The following is a 12,602-nucleotide window of genomic DNA, read 5'->3' on the forward strand; positions in this document are numbered from 1 at the left end:
GACAAATGTGACCGGCTTCCTACCTGGCGACATAGGTGGCTGCAATCTGCCCTAACCCTCCAGAGCCTTGCACACTACAAACTTTGCACAAGGATCTCTAGAATAAAAGGATTTACAGAAAAATGAAATGGCAGAAGACTGAATTCTAATGGACTTCACAGCACGACCCATGTACCACAATTGAGCCAAATACTGCAACACCTGATGCGTGGATGGTGACAAAGTATTGTCGATTGTGAAGTGCTGCAATTGAAATGCTAAGAAGTCCATTCAGGCCTTCTTATAAGCCCTCAAAGTGGAAGGAGAAACAGAAGCTACTACTCCCTGAAGGACTAGCTGCTGCCAAGGTTCCAAAGCTGAACCAGGAAATATTTTGGAAGCTGCTGGGCATCCGGAGCCAGCGATCTGAAGTGCTCCATCTGAAAATGGGATAGGGCATCAGCAATATCATTAGTAGCAACAGGAATAAATCAAGCAGAAAACACAATATTGAACCTGAGGCACCACAGCACAAACATATGCAAAAGGGCAGAGACTCTGCTGGAGCATGACGACTGCCTTGCCAAAATGCTCACCATGGCCTGATTATTGGATCAAAAACTGATCCACCGGTCCTTGAACTCCATGGTCCAGATGTGCACTGCTACTACAATAGGGAAAAACTCAAGAAACGTTAAATCACAGGTAATGGCTGTGCCCTGCCAGTGCTCAGGCCACGGCTGTACACACCAATGGCCACAGAAGTAAAGCCCAAATCCCAAGGATCCAGCTGCATCTGAATGGACCTGGAAATCAAAGTGTAGGTTCAAAGTATCCTGCCACAGTGATACTCCATTGAACTCCCTCAGGAATTCCAGCCACATCTCAAGGTCTGCCCTGACCTTGGCATGCAATCACATCCGATGATGGGGTAACCGCAGGCCTACAGAAAGTCTGGGACAACCCGGAGTGACCACCCTGCAGGCAAAATTTAAATGGCCTAATAGGGACTGAATCTGCCTCAAGGTAACCTTCTCCTGTGGCAAAAACTCCAAAACAATGTCACAGAGGGCCACCAATTTTTCCTCAGCCAATGAAGAAATCTATGCCACAGTATCCAACTGTATTCCAAGGTAAGGCAGCCTCATGAGTGGACCTTCAGTTTTATCAGCCGCCAATGGAACACCCAATTCCGAGGTTAAATCATTAAATGCATGCAATAATAGCAAGCATTAGTCAGAATTGGCTGCAGAGCTTAATAAAAAATCATCGGGGTAATGGGAGATGCCCCTTAAACCAGTATTGGCACGCAAGGCCTAGCCCAAAAATGTACTGAAGGCTTCAAAAGCTGCACAGGATATTGAGCAGCCCATAGGCATGGCCTTATCCACATAATAAGCTCCATCCAACTGGAACCAAAGCAACTTAAAATAATGTGTATGAACAGGAAGTAAGCGGAATGCAGATTCCACGTCACACTTCACCAAAAGTGCACCCTTCCCAAAGCTCCTGATCAACTTGACCGCCTGATAAAGGTGGCATACTTGACAGAACATAACTCAGGAGGAATAGCATCATTTACAGATGAACCCTTTGGATAAGATAAATTATGAATTAAGCAAAATTCCCCTGGAGCCTTCTTGGGTACCACACCCAAAGGGGAAAGGTGCAAGTCAGGGTAAGGAAGGCACTTACGGTATTTTTTGCCCTATAGGACGCACTTTTCCCCCTCCAAAAATGAAGGGGAAATGTGTGTGCGTCCTATGGGGCAAATGCAGGCTTTTGCTGAAGCCTGGAGAGTGAGAGGCATCGGTGCGCACCAAACCCTCTCGCTCTCCATGCTTTAGGAAGCTATCCTCAAGCCTTGCGAGCCCGATGGGAGTTCCCCCCGGGCTCGCAAGCCTTGCGGGCAACAGCCTGTTCTGGGGGCTGGGGTCAGGGGAAGCTCGGGCTTCCCCCACCCCCAGCCCTGCAAGCTCTGGGAGCGATGGCAAGGTTGCGCAACCTCGCCTTCACTCCCGGACCCCCAGCCCCGAGGCTAAAAACAAAGCCAGGACAGCAAGCGGGATCCATCCCACTCACTGTCATGGCTTCTTTGCTCTTTGGGGCTCGGGGGGATTTTTTTTTCTTTATCCCCCCCCCCAAAAATAAGTGCATCCTATGGGCCGGTGTGCCCTATAGGGTGAAAAATACGGTAAATGGGCCAGCCTTCCTTCCCAATGCTAGTTCCTCCCTGATCTTCTTCCTAGCAATATATGGCATCTCCCTCACTGATTTTTGATTTTCAACTTTTCCAGCCCTGGGTGGGAACACCACTGGGATATGAAAGCCCTCTAAAAATCCCAGCCACAAATATGAGGCAGCAGACGTGCCAGGATACCTGAGCAGCCATGCAGGCAATGCAGGCAACTTAATGGGAGTGCGAGCTAGGGTCAATAAGACATCACTTAGCATCGCGGGATGCTTGGGGAGAGGCTCCTTTTAGTTCCTGCTGGGAGCCTCTGCTCATGCCTTGAAAGGGCCGCTTAGCCCCACATAAAGCAGCAGGGTGGCCCCCAAAGCAATTGTTGCATGCATGGGAATACCTACAACCCTGATGCTGGCAAGACCCTTTATTGTATTCCCAGCAAAAGAGTCACATCCCTGACTTCTTAACATCCTGCTTCGGTTTCAGCTGCTCAGTGGACTTATGCTCAAAATCAGGAGAGACATAAGTAGTCCACACATCGAGATCCTTTCAATCCCATCAAGCAGAAGGGATCCTGGCGGCCAGGCATCTAAATCATAGCTTATAGCTGCCACCTCTCCAGCCAATGTGCAAGCCTTACGCACCAATGATTGATACAGTGGTGCCCCGCAAGACGAATGCCTCACTAAACGAAAAACCCGCAAGACGAAAGGGTTTTCCGATTTTTAGCGGCTTCGCAAGACGAATTTCCCTATGGGCTTGCTTCGCAAGACGAAAGCCCATAGGGAAATCTCCGGGGACAGCGGGGAAGCGCAGCGCGCCTTCTCCTCTGTTCCAGGACCTGTCCTGAAGGCTTGCGGTGGGAGGTCCGGGAACAGAGGAGAAGGCGCGCAGCGCTTCTCCTCTGTTCTCGGGGCTTGCGGTGGGAGGAGGGTTTTTCCTCCCCACCGCCAACCTTCAGAACAGCATTCTGAATGTTGGCGGTGAGGAGGAAAGCCCTCCTCCTACCGCAAGCCTTCAGGACAGGTCCCCCTTCTCCCCTGCCAGCCTTCAGAAGAGTTCCCCGCAGGGCTCTCCAAGCTGCGGATAGCAGCCTGCTGCCCCTATCCGCAGCTTGGAGAGCCCTGCGGGGAAGTCTTGCAGGGCTCCCCAAGCTGTGAATGTCTGCCCCGCGCGAGGGGCGCTCTGCTTAAGAGCGCCCTTCGTGCGGGGCAGCAGGCTGCTATCTGCAGCTTGGAGAGCCCTGCAGGGAAGTCCTGCAGGGCTCCCCAAGCTGCAGATGTCTGCCCCGCGCGAGGGGCGCTCTGCTTAAGAGCACCCCTGTGGGGCAGCAGGCTGCTATCCGCAGCTTGGAGAGCCCTGCGGGGAAGTCCTGCAGGCTCCCTAAGCTGCGAATGTCTGCCCCGCTCGAGGGGCACTCAGAAGCAGAGCGCCCCTCGCACCGGGCAACAGGCTGCTATCCGCAGCCTAGGCAGCCCTGCAGGAATTCTTCTGAAGGCTGGCGGGGGGAGAAGGGCTTTTCTTCCCACCACCAGCCTTCAGAAGTCTCCGTAAAAACAGAGCCACTGTGAAATTGAGCCCCGTGGGCAGCGAATAAACAAGAAGTGGCAAGCTTCCTTAGCGAGGAGCACTCAGGGTCTCAAAGCCCAGTGGGGCAAAAGCCCCTCCGGAGGAAAATAGAGGGGATAGGGGAAGGGATCAAAAACCAGGGAGAAACAAAACTAAACAATTAAACAAATGGGGGGGAGGAAGGGGATAACAAGAAATATATCACCATAAGATGATCGTTGCAGGTGAATCTCGGCGGGACACAGGACATGCTGTTTGCTGTTCCGATGCATGAGCCGAAAGAGGAAGCTCTGGGTCACGTGCATATAGGTCCCTAAATCCTTTTAGACTGCACCCCATTGGCCAGATTAAACCCAGCAACAAGGGACCTACCAACCGGGTCTCACTGCAACACATGCCCTCTTTTAGGGAGGACACGATTTAGTACACACGCTCATACTGTTTGTAATTTGGACCAATCATAGGGAGACAGCATGAAATATGCTTAAAGTGCCTTAAAGGGAAATGGGGTGAAGGAAACTAAGTGTTTTGATTGGATTAGAAATTTAAACTTAATGGAATGTATGGAAATGTGCATTGTCGATTTCCATACATTCCATTAAGTTTATAAAATGGTAGGGAATCTATTGGCACATGGCCAGTTAATTTGGGGAAATATCCCTGCTGGTCCTTTCTGCACAGAAAAGAAAATATTCTGGACTGCTTTTTCACTCACTGTTTCATGTGGTTTTTGGCTATTTGTGAGACAGAGCAGGCTCTTGCTTGCACCAATTCCTATTTACCAGGGAGTGTAATTGTAAACATTCCTCCATTGGCCTGACAAATATAAATCCCTGCTTCAATTATTCAACCAATTAGAACAACTTCACATAGAAACCAAGTAAACTTCCTGAACCTTTGGAGGAAAAAGTATGTTTTGGGTGGATTGGAAATGTTGATACAGGTGGGAAAATATCAATCAAAATACACAATTCGTAAAAGATTCACATTTCCTTGTTTGTTAAGCCTGATGCAAAGATGATATTTAGCACCTCTGTAGAATTTGCAAATATATTATCATAAGAGATATTACAGATTCAGCATTTGAGTCCTACCGGGTATAATTTGCATCTGAACAGAATCAACAAATGAAACTATCTCCCTCCTGTCTCTACAAGTTTTTCTGTTGTAGGGAGAAGGCAGGAGTAGACCTTGCAGATATTGCACATTACGGTGGAGGAAACACTTTCATTGCATGCTCAGAAAGATGCCTAACTTACTTCAATTGTTCGGCTTTGTTCTTCTTGCTATTGAAACCCTCATAGGAATGGTGGGAAATGGATTTATTGTTATCGTGAACTGCTTTGACTGGTTTAGAAGCAGAAAACTATCCCCAGCTGACATGATCCTGAGCTGTCTTGGCTTCTTCAGATTTCTATTTCATGCAGTTGTCATACAGTATGCAATTTCTATCCTCTTTTTCATGGAGACTGATCAATTCAAGCACCTAAAAGTGGCATATTACACCTCATGGTTATTTATCAATACAGCTGATCTTTGGCTTGGCACTTGGCTCAGTGTCTTGTACTGTGTAAAAATTGCTAACTTCTCCCACCCCCTCTTCCTGCAAATGAAGCGGAGATTCCCTGGGCTGGTGCCTTGGCTGCTGCTAGGAACAGTGGTCTTCTCTGCAATCAGCACCATTGCCACGGGTTCATCCAAAGCCAATGTTTCTAAATGCAATTCTTTTGAATCACTTCTGACCAATAATAGTGACTCGGAAAATGAAATTTTCAACTCCTGTAAGTATCTTCTCCTTCTATATGTTGTTCCGAATTTCCTTCCCTTCATGATATTTTTGTTCTCATCCATCTTACTACTAACTTCTCTGTGGCGGCACAAAAAGCTACTACAAAACAGTGCAAAGGATGTCAGCACCGAAACTCACCGGAATGCCATCAAAGCTCTGGCTTCTTTCTGCATTCTCTACGTAGTTAGCTTTTTTGTGGAAATTTTGGCGATAGTTTTATTTCGGATGGGCATGCAAGGCATTGGGAAGCTTTTTTTCCTTTTCAATTTGATTCTTGCATATTCCTCTGGCCATGCCGTTATCCTGCTCTTCATTAATCCCAAACTGAAACAAGAATCAATCAAGATGCTACATCAACTAAAATGCTAATTGAAGCCACCATCTCAAATTCTACCAAGACTGTATAGAAGTGGCTTCTTCTTCTGCAAGAACATTGCTTCCTGCCTGTCTGCATGTGACCCACATGCACTGAGGACAATCTAGCAGACGTTCCTCTGCACAAGACTGCCAAGCCATTGTATAGAGGTTTGCACAGAAGAACTTCCATCTTCGTGTGCCCTTTTCTGCATTTTTGATACCACATTCACTCTGTTTGCTTAATGGAACAGCAATTATTCTGTCAAAGGAATTTCCTCCCCATTTCTGTGTTTTGCTTTCATATATCCATATTAACCTACTCTTTACACAGAATTGTGACTTGGCTGCTGTTTGAGACAACAGAGCTGTGAAGATGTTGGTGTTTCTTAATGGCTGTGTCTATTTCCTTGAACTGTCAGTTCACCTGTGAAATATGTGCCTCAGAGAGAGCAAGCTGCATTAAAATGGGAAAGGACAGAGTGAGCTAAAAGTTGAGGAGCCAGCCTTTTTGTATGATGTTCTACCTGTAATAGGAGAGCACTGAGTGGATCTCTGAAAGGAGCTGGTTGTGCTGGCTTTCTCTCTGAAAATCTGGTGGGGGAGCCAAGAGATATGAGACATGTTAGAATGTTTAAAGATTAGCTTTCACCTGTCTTCTACCTATTGTTGTTTAGTCATTTAGTCGTGTCCGACTCTTCGTGACCCCATGGACCAGAGCACGCCAGGCACTCCTGTCTTCTACTGCCTCCCGCAGTTTGGTCAAACTCATGCTGGTAGCTTCCAGAACACTGTCCAACCATCTCATCCTCTGTCGTCCCCTTCTCCTTGTGCCCTCCATCTTTCCCAACATCAGGGTCTTTTCCAGGGAGTCTTCTCTTCTCATGAGGTGGCCAAAGTCTTGGAGCCTCAGCTTCAGGATCTGTCCTTCCAGTGAGCACTCAGGGCTGATTTCCTTCAGAATGGAGTCTTCTACCTGTATGCTTCTAAATCAGAAAATACCAGCAAGCACCCACTGACTTCATTCCAAAGGAACTGAACCAAGAAAACACCAGAATCTCTGAAATGTCTCATGCTTGGATATTTTGTGTGTTTTTAACAGCATATTTCCAAATCAAATAGGACTTGTGAATCCCTAGTGCTTTTCTTTACTTATTTACCCAAACAGATCTAAATCCACGGGGCTCTCAGGGTGAGGAAAGTGGGGGGCATACAGTGACCTCATTTTTCATGTGCAATTAAAGTCACAATATATCAGTCTGTTGGTACTTTTAAGTAATTGAAAACAATGTTATGAATCGGGTGGGAGGAAGAAACTCCTCAAAATATCTACATTCAGTGAAGGGTCAGGGTTTGTGGATTCCTGGACTAAGCAAGGGCTGGGAATGACACCAGCTAACTTTCTCATGGGGCCAGCCTGGTGATGGTGGGACATTGACGAAACAGTGCAGCTGATGGTCAGCCATTAGACCCTCAAGGGAAGGCATCAACCAGACAGAAGGCTCTGCCAGGCACAGAGGGAGGTTGCCAGGGTAACCATAGGGAGAGCGGTTGTTGTCTTACAAGAGAGGTTATCAGAGCAGGGGTTTCGGGAAAGAAGAATCAGGAAGTGATGGAGAACTCCAGGTGGCGACTGAAGGGCAGCTGCCATGCTGGCTGGTTGGAGCAGGCTGTTAAACATGTGGGTGGTGCTTTGGATGCCTCTGAATCCAGTGTTGGGAAGGACAATCTTGAGATGTTAAATATTGGTGAACAAACTTTAATCAAAATTTAGAAATCATAAAAGAATCATCTATCATTGTTTGTTAAGCCAGATGCAAAGAGGATATTTAACACCACTGTCGAATTTGCAAATATGACAACAGAACAGATGATATGGATTTAGGAGGAGAATCTTTCCAGGTGTGATTTGCATCTGAGCAAAATCGACCACTGAAAATAGCTTGGTCCTCTCCCTGCAAATTGTTCTGGTCTTGAAAGAAGGCTGACGTATTCTGCTCTCCGCTGCTCATATACAAGGCAGCATAAGCAGCAGACTGTGCTAATATTACACTGGAAGAAACACTTTTACTTTGGGCTCAGAAGGATGACTACCTTATTTGAATTGTTTGGCTTCATTCTTCTGGTTATTGAAACCCTCATAGGAATGGTGGGAAATGGATTTATTGCTATCATTAACTTAATTAACTGGTTTGGAAGCCGAAAACTATCCTCAGCTGACATGATCCTGAGTTGTCTTAGCTTGTTCAGATTTGCATTTCATGCATTCGCGATACAGAATACAATTTTTCTCCTCTTTTTCATAGATACTTTTCTGAAGAACGTACATATTGCATACAGTGCCTTGTGGCTATTTGTTAATTCTGCTAACCTTTGGTTTGCCACTTGGCTCAGCGTTTTGTACTGTGTAAAGATTGCCACTTTCTCCCACCCTCTCTTCCTGCAAATGAAGCGGAGATTCCCTGGGCTGGTGCCTTGGCTGCTTCTGGGGACAGTGGGCTTCTCTGCAATCACCGCCACCATCGAGACAATAATGACCATTAGACTCAGGTCTGAATGCAAGACATTTGAATCACTTCTAAGCAATGACACTGACTCAGGAATGAAGACACTTAACTTTTGTTGGAATTCCATGCTTCTATTTGTTGTTCCAGAGCTCCTTCCCTTCATTATATTTTTGCTCTCATCCATCTTACTACTAACTTCTCTGTGGAGGCACAAAAATCTTCTACAAAACAGTGCAAGGGATGTTAGCACAGAAGCTCACCTGAATGCCATCAAAGCTCTGGTTTCTTTCTCCATTCTCTACATATCTAGCTTTTTTGTGGATATATTGGCATCGTACTTCTCTCAGATGGGCATGGCAGACATTGGGATGAATATTTGGTTTACTGATGTTACTGCTGCATATTCCTCTGGCCATGCCGTTATCCTGATCTTCCTTAATCCCAAACTGAAACAGGAATCAGTCAAGGTGCTACATCAACTAAAATGCTGGATGAAGCCACTATCTTAAAGGCTACCAATTCTGCCAACTATTTTGCAAGAACTATATTGTCTGCCTGTCGGTGTGCAGGTGCACACATGTGCTGAGGACACAGTTTAGCAGAAGTTCTGCTGCACAAGACTGCCAAGGCCTTGCAGACATAGAATTCTAGAATCCTAGAATTGTTGAGTTGGAAGGGACCCTGAAGCTCATCTTGGCAACAGCTGTCCCTGGGTGGGTTCGAACCACCATCCTTCTGGCTAACAGCCAGATGCACTGACCCATTGCTCCCTTGGCCCATTGTGTCATTCTGCAGGGTAGGCCCTTGAAGTTAGGTTGGTAGTTTTAAGGAAAATCCTTATTAAAAAATGGAGATTTAAAATAATGTTATAAATGGGGGGGGGCTCCTCATAATTTCTACATTCAGTGAAGGGTTGGTGTGATGGCCTGGAATTCAGACTCAGATGCTGAACCTGAGGGATCCCAGCCTGCACAGGAGTCCCCGCCTCAAAACCAGCTGAGCCGGGGCTGGGGCATGAGCCTGAAGGGTCCTCACCTGTGCTGGATCCTGAGGTGCAGGGATCAGCTGAGTCTGCTCTGGCTCCTGAGGTGAGGACCCATTGACTGCAGCTGCTCCATTCTCAGCCCCGTCAGAGGAAGCTGAGGTGGCCTCTGGGTCCGGTAGCCCTCCGGCCTGTACTTAGCTGCAAAGGCTCAGGGCAGAGAGGCGGAGGGAACTAAATTCCCGCAGGAGGAGTGCTCGCCTCCAGGCCAGGAGAGTCGACTCACCAGAGGATTGGGGCCGCCCTATGCCTCGGGGCAGATAAAAGCCGGCCAGCCCCAGTTCCATGTTATGGGAGCAACACTGTTGGTTGCTAGTTCCTGCCTGAACCCTGTCCTGCTTTCCTGCCTGAGCTCCTGACCCGGCCTGGCTCCCTGCTTGCATGCCTGTTCCTGACTTCACCCAGCTCCCTGCCCTGCACCCAGATTCAGCTACTACGGACTGCCTCCACGTTGCACCTTTGACTATGGACCGGACTTGGACCTCGCCTGGACTGTTATTCCTGGACTAAGCAAGGAATAACACCGGCTAACTTTCTCATGGGGCCAGCCTGGTGATGGTGGGACATTGAAGAAACAATGCAGCTGATGGTCAGCCATTAGACCCTCAAGGGAAGGCATCAACCAGACAGAAGGCTCAGCCAGACACAGAGGGAGGTTACCAGGGTTAGATTGGTGCATGATGTCACCACAGGAGGAGGGGTCTTACAAGAGAGGTTTTGAGAGCAGGGGTTTCTGGGAAGAAGAATCAGGAAGTGGGGAGAACTCCAGGTGGCGACTGAAGGGCAGCTGCCATGCTGGCTGGTTGGAGCAGGCTGTTAAACATATGGGTGGTGCTTTGGATGCCTTTGAATCCAGTGTTGGGAAGGACAATCTTGAGGTTTTAAATAGTGGTGAACAAACAATAATCAAAATATAGAAATCATAATAGAATCATCTATCATTGTTTGTTAAGCCAGATGCAAAGAGGATATTTAGCACCCCTGTCGAATTTGCAAATATGACAGCAGAAAATATGATATAGATTTAGGATTAGAATTTTTCCATGTGTGATTTGCATCTGAATAAAATCAACAACTGAAAATAGCTCGGTCCTCTCCCTGCAAATTGTTCTGGTCTTGAAAGAAGGCTGACGTATTCTGCTCTCCGCTGCTCATATACAAGGCAGCATAAGCAGCAGACTGTGCTAATATTACACTGGAAGAAACACTTTTACTTCGGGCTCAGAAGGATGTCTACCTTATTTGAATTGTTTGGCTTCATTCTTCTGGTTATTGAAACCCTCATAGGAATGGTGGGAAATGGATTTATTGCTATCATTAACTTCATTGACTGGTTTAGCAGCAGAAAACTATCCCCAGCCGACATGATCCTGAGTTGTCTTGGCTTGTTCAGATTTGCATTTCATGCAATTGGGATACAGAATGCAATTCTTCTCCTTTTTTTCAGAGATATTTTTCAGATGAGGAACGTACATATTGCATACACTGCCTCATGGACATTTGTTAATACTGCTAACCTTTGGTTTGCCACTTTGCTCAGTGTTTTGTACTGTGTAAAAATTGCTAACTTCTCTCACCCTCTCTTCCTGCAAATGAAGCAGAGATTCCCTGGGCTGGTGCCTTGGCTGCTTCTGGGGACAGTGGTCTTCTCTGCAATCATCACCACCATCAAGGCAATAATGGGCAATAGACTCATGTCTGAATGCAAGACATTTGAATCACCTCTAAGCAATAACACTGACTCAGGAATGAAGACACCTGACTTTTGTAAGCATTCCATCCTTCTATATGTTGTTCCAGATTTCCTTCCCTTCGTGATATTTTTGTTCTCATCCATCTTACTACTGACTTCTCTGTGGAGGCACAAAAATCTTCTACAAAACAGTACAAGGGATGTAAGCACAGAAGTTCACCTGAATGCCATCAAAGCTCTGGCTTCTTTCTCCATTCTCTATGTATCTAGCTTTTTTGTGGAAAGAATGTCAGTGTTCTTCTCTTGGAATGGCATGCAAGGCATTGGCATGCACCTTTTGCTTACTAATGTGGTTGTTGCATATTCCTCTGGCCATGCCATTATCCTGATCGTCATTAATCCCAAACTGAAACAGGAATCAGTCAAGATGCTACATCAACTAAAATGCTGAATGACGCCACCATCTCAAAGGCTACCAAGACGTTATGGAAGTGGCATCCTCATTTGCAAGAACAATGCTGCCTATCTCTCTGTTGGCTACCAATTCTGCCTTCTCTTTTGCAAGAACTATATTGTCTGCCTGTGGGTGAGCAGGTTCATGCATGTGCTGAGGACACAGTTTAGCAGAATTTCTGCTGCATAAGACTGCCAAGCCCTTGCAGACATAGAATCCTAGAATCCTAGAATTGTCGAGTTGGAAGTGACCTTGAGAGGCATCAAGTCCAACCCGTTGCAGTACAGGAATCCTGCCCACAGCTGTCCCTGGGTGGGTTCGAACCACCAACCTCCTGGTTAACAGCCAGATGCTCTCACCGATTGGACTCACTGACCCATTGTGTCATTCTGCGGGATATGCCATTCTGCCAGGTATGCCCTTAAAGTCTGCATTTGTTTTTCTACTCTGTTGCAAAGATTCTGGTACCGTGTACCCTTGAGCAGGGACATCCTCTTATGCCCCAAATTATGTGTGCCCAGCGGCGCATGTGATTCAACATGACATCATAATTTCATGTTACAACGTGACGGCACGGTGTCACATTACGTCATGTGCGCCACAGCGGCACCTGAGACCCCTGGAAGTTGTGTCCAAAGTTTCTTCTGGGGAAAACCGGAAGCCACACCAGAGGCCTTGCGAGGCCTCAGACACAACTTCCAGTTTCTCCCGAAAGTCACATTGGAGACCTTGTGAAGCTTCGGACAATATCTCCAAGGCCCTGCAAGGCCTCGGATATGGATTCCAAGGCCCTATGAGGCCTCTGATTTGACTTTTGAGGCCCCACAAAGCATCAGAAGTTGCAACAAAGGCCCCATAGTTTGGGTGCTGAGCACCAACCAAAAAAATGTTGTGGGTGTATGGGCCCCCAACACCCCCTTTGTTTGCCCTAGAGTGCCCCCCAGAAAAAACCACTGGTGTTTACTATGTTTGCTTAATTATTTATGTGGAAACTGAACACCAATCATTCCAGCAGTTAATGTTCCAC

General features: G+C 46.9%; 1 long non-coding RNA gene across 1 annotated transcript in view; it reads left to right on the forward strand.

Annotated features, from left to right (window-relative positions):
- The first annotated feature begins 6,582 nt into the window (after positions 1–6,582).
- The window catches only part of LOC309332632, a 69,866-nt gene continuing 63,846 nt past the window's right edge, over positions 6,583–12,602 (forward strand). Inside the window, exon 1 of the long non-coding RNA XR_014152266.1 lies at positions 6,583–6,846. This is a non-coding gene — a long non-coding RNA (uncharacterized lncRNA). The remainder of the gene's footprint in view (positions 6,847–12,602) is intronic.

The sequence above is a fragment of the Podarcis erhardii genome, assembly GCF_964252035.2.
Source record: "Podarcis erhardii genome assembly, chromosome: 17".
Classification (NCBI taxonomy): domain Eukaryota; kingdom Metazoa; phylum Chordata; class Lepidosauria; order Squamata; family Lacertidae; genus Podarcis; species Podarcis erhardii.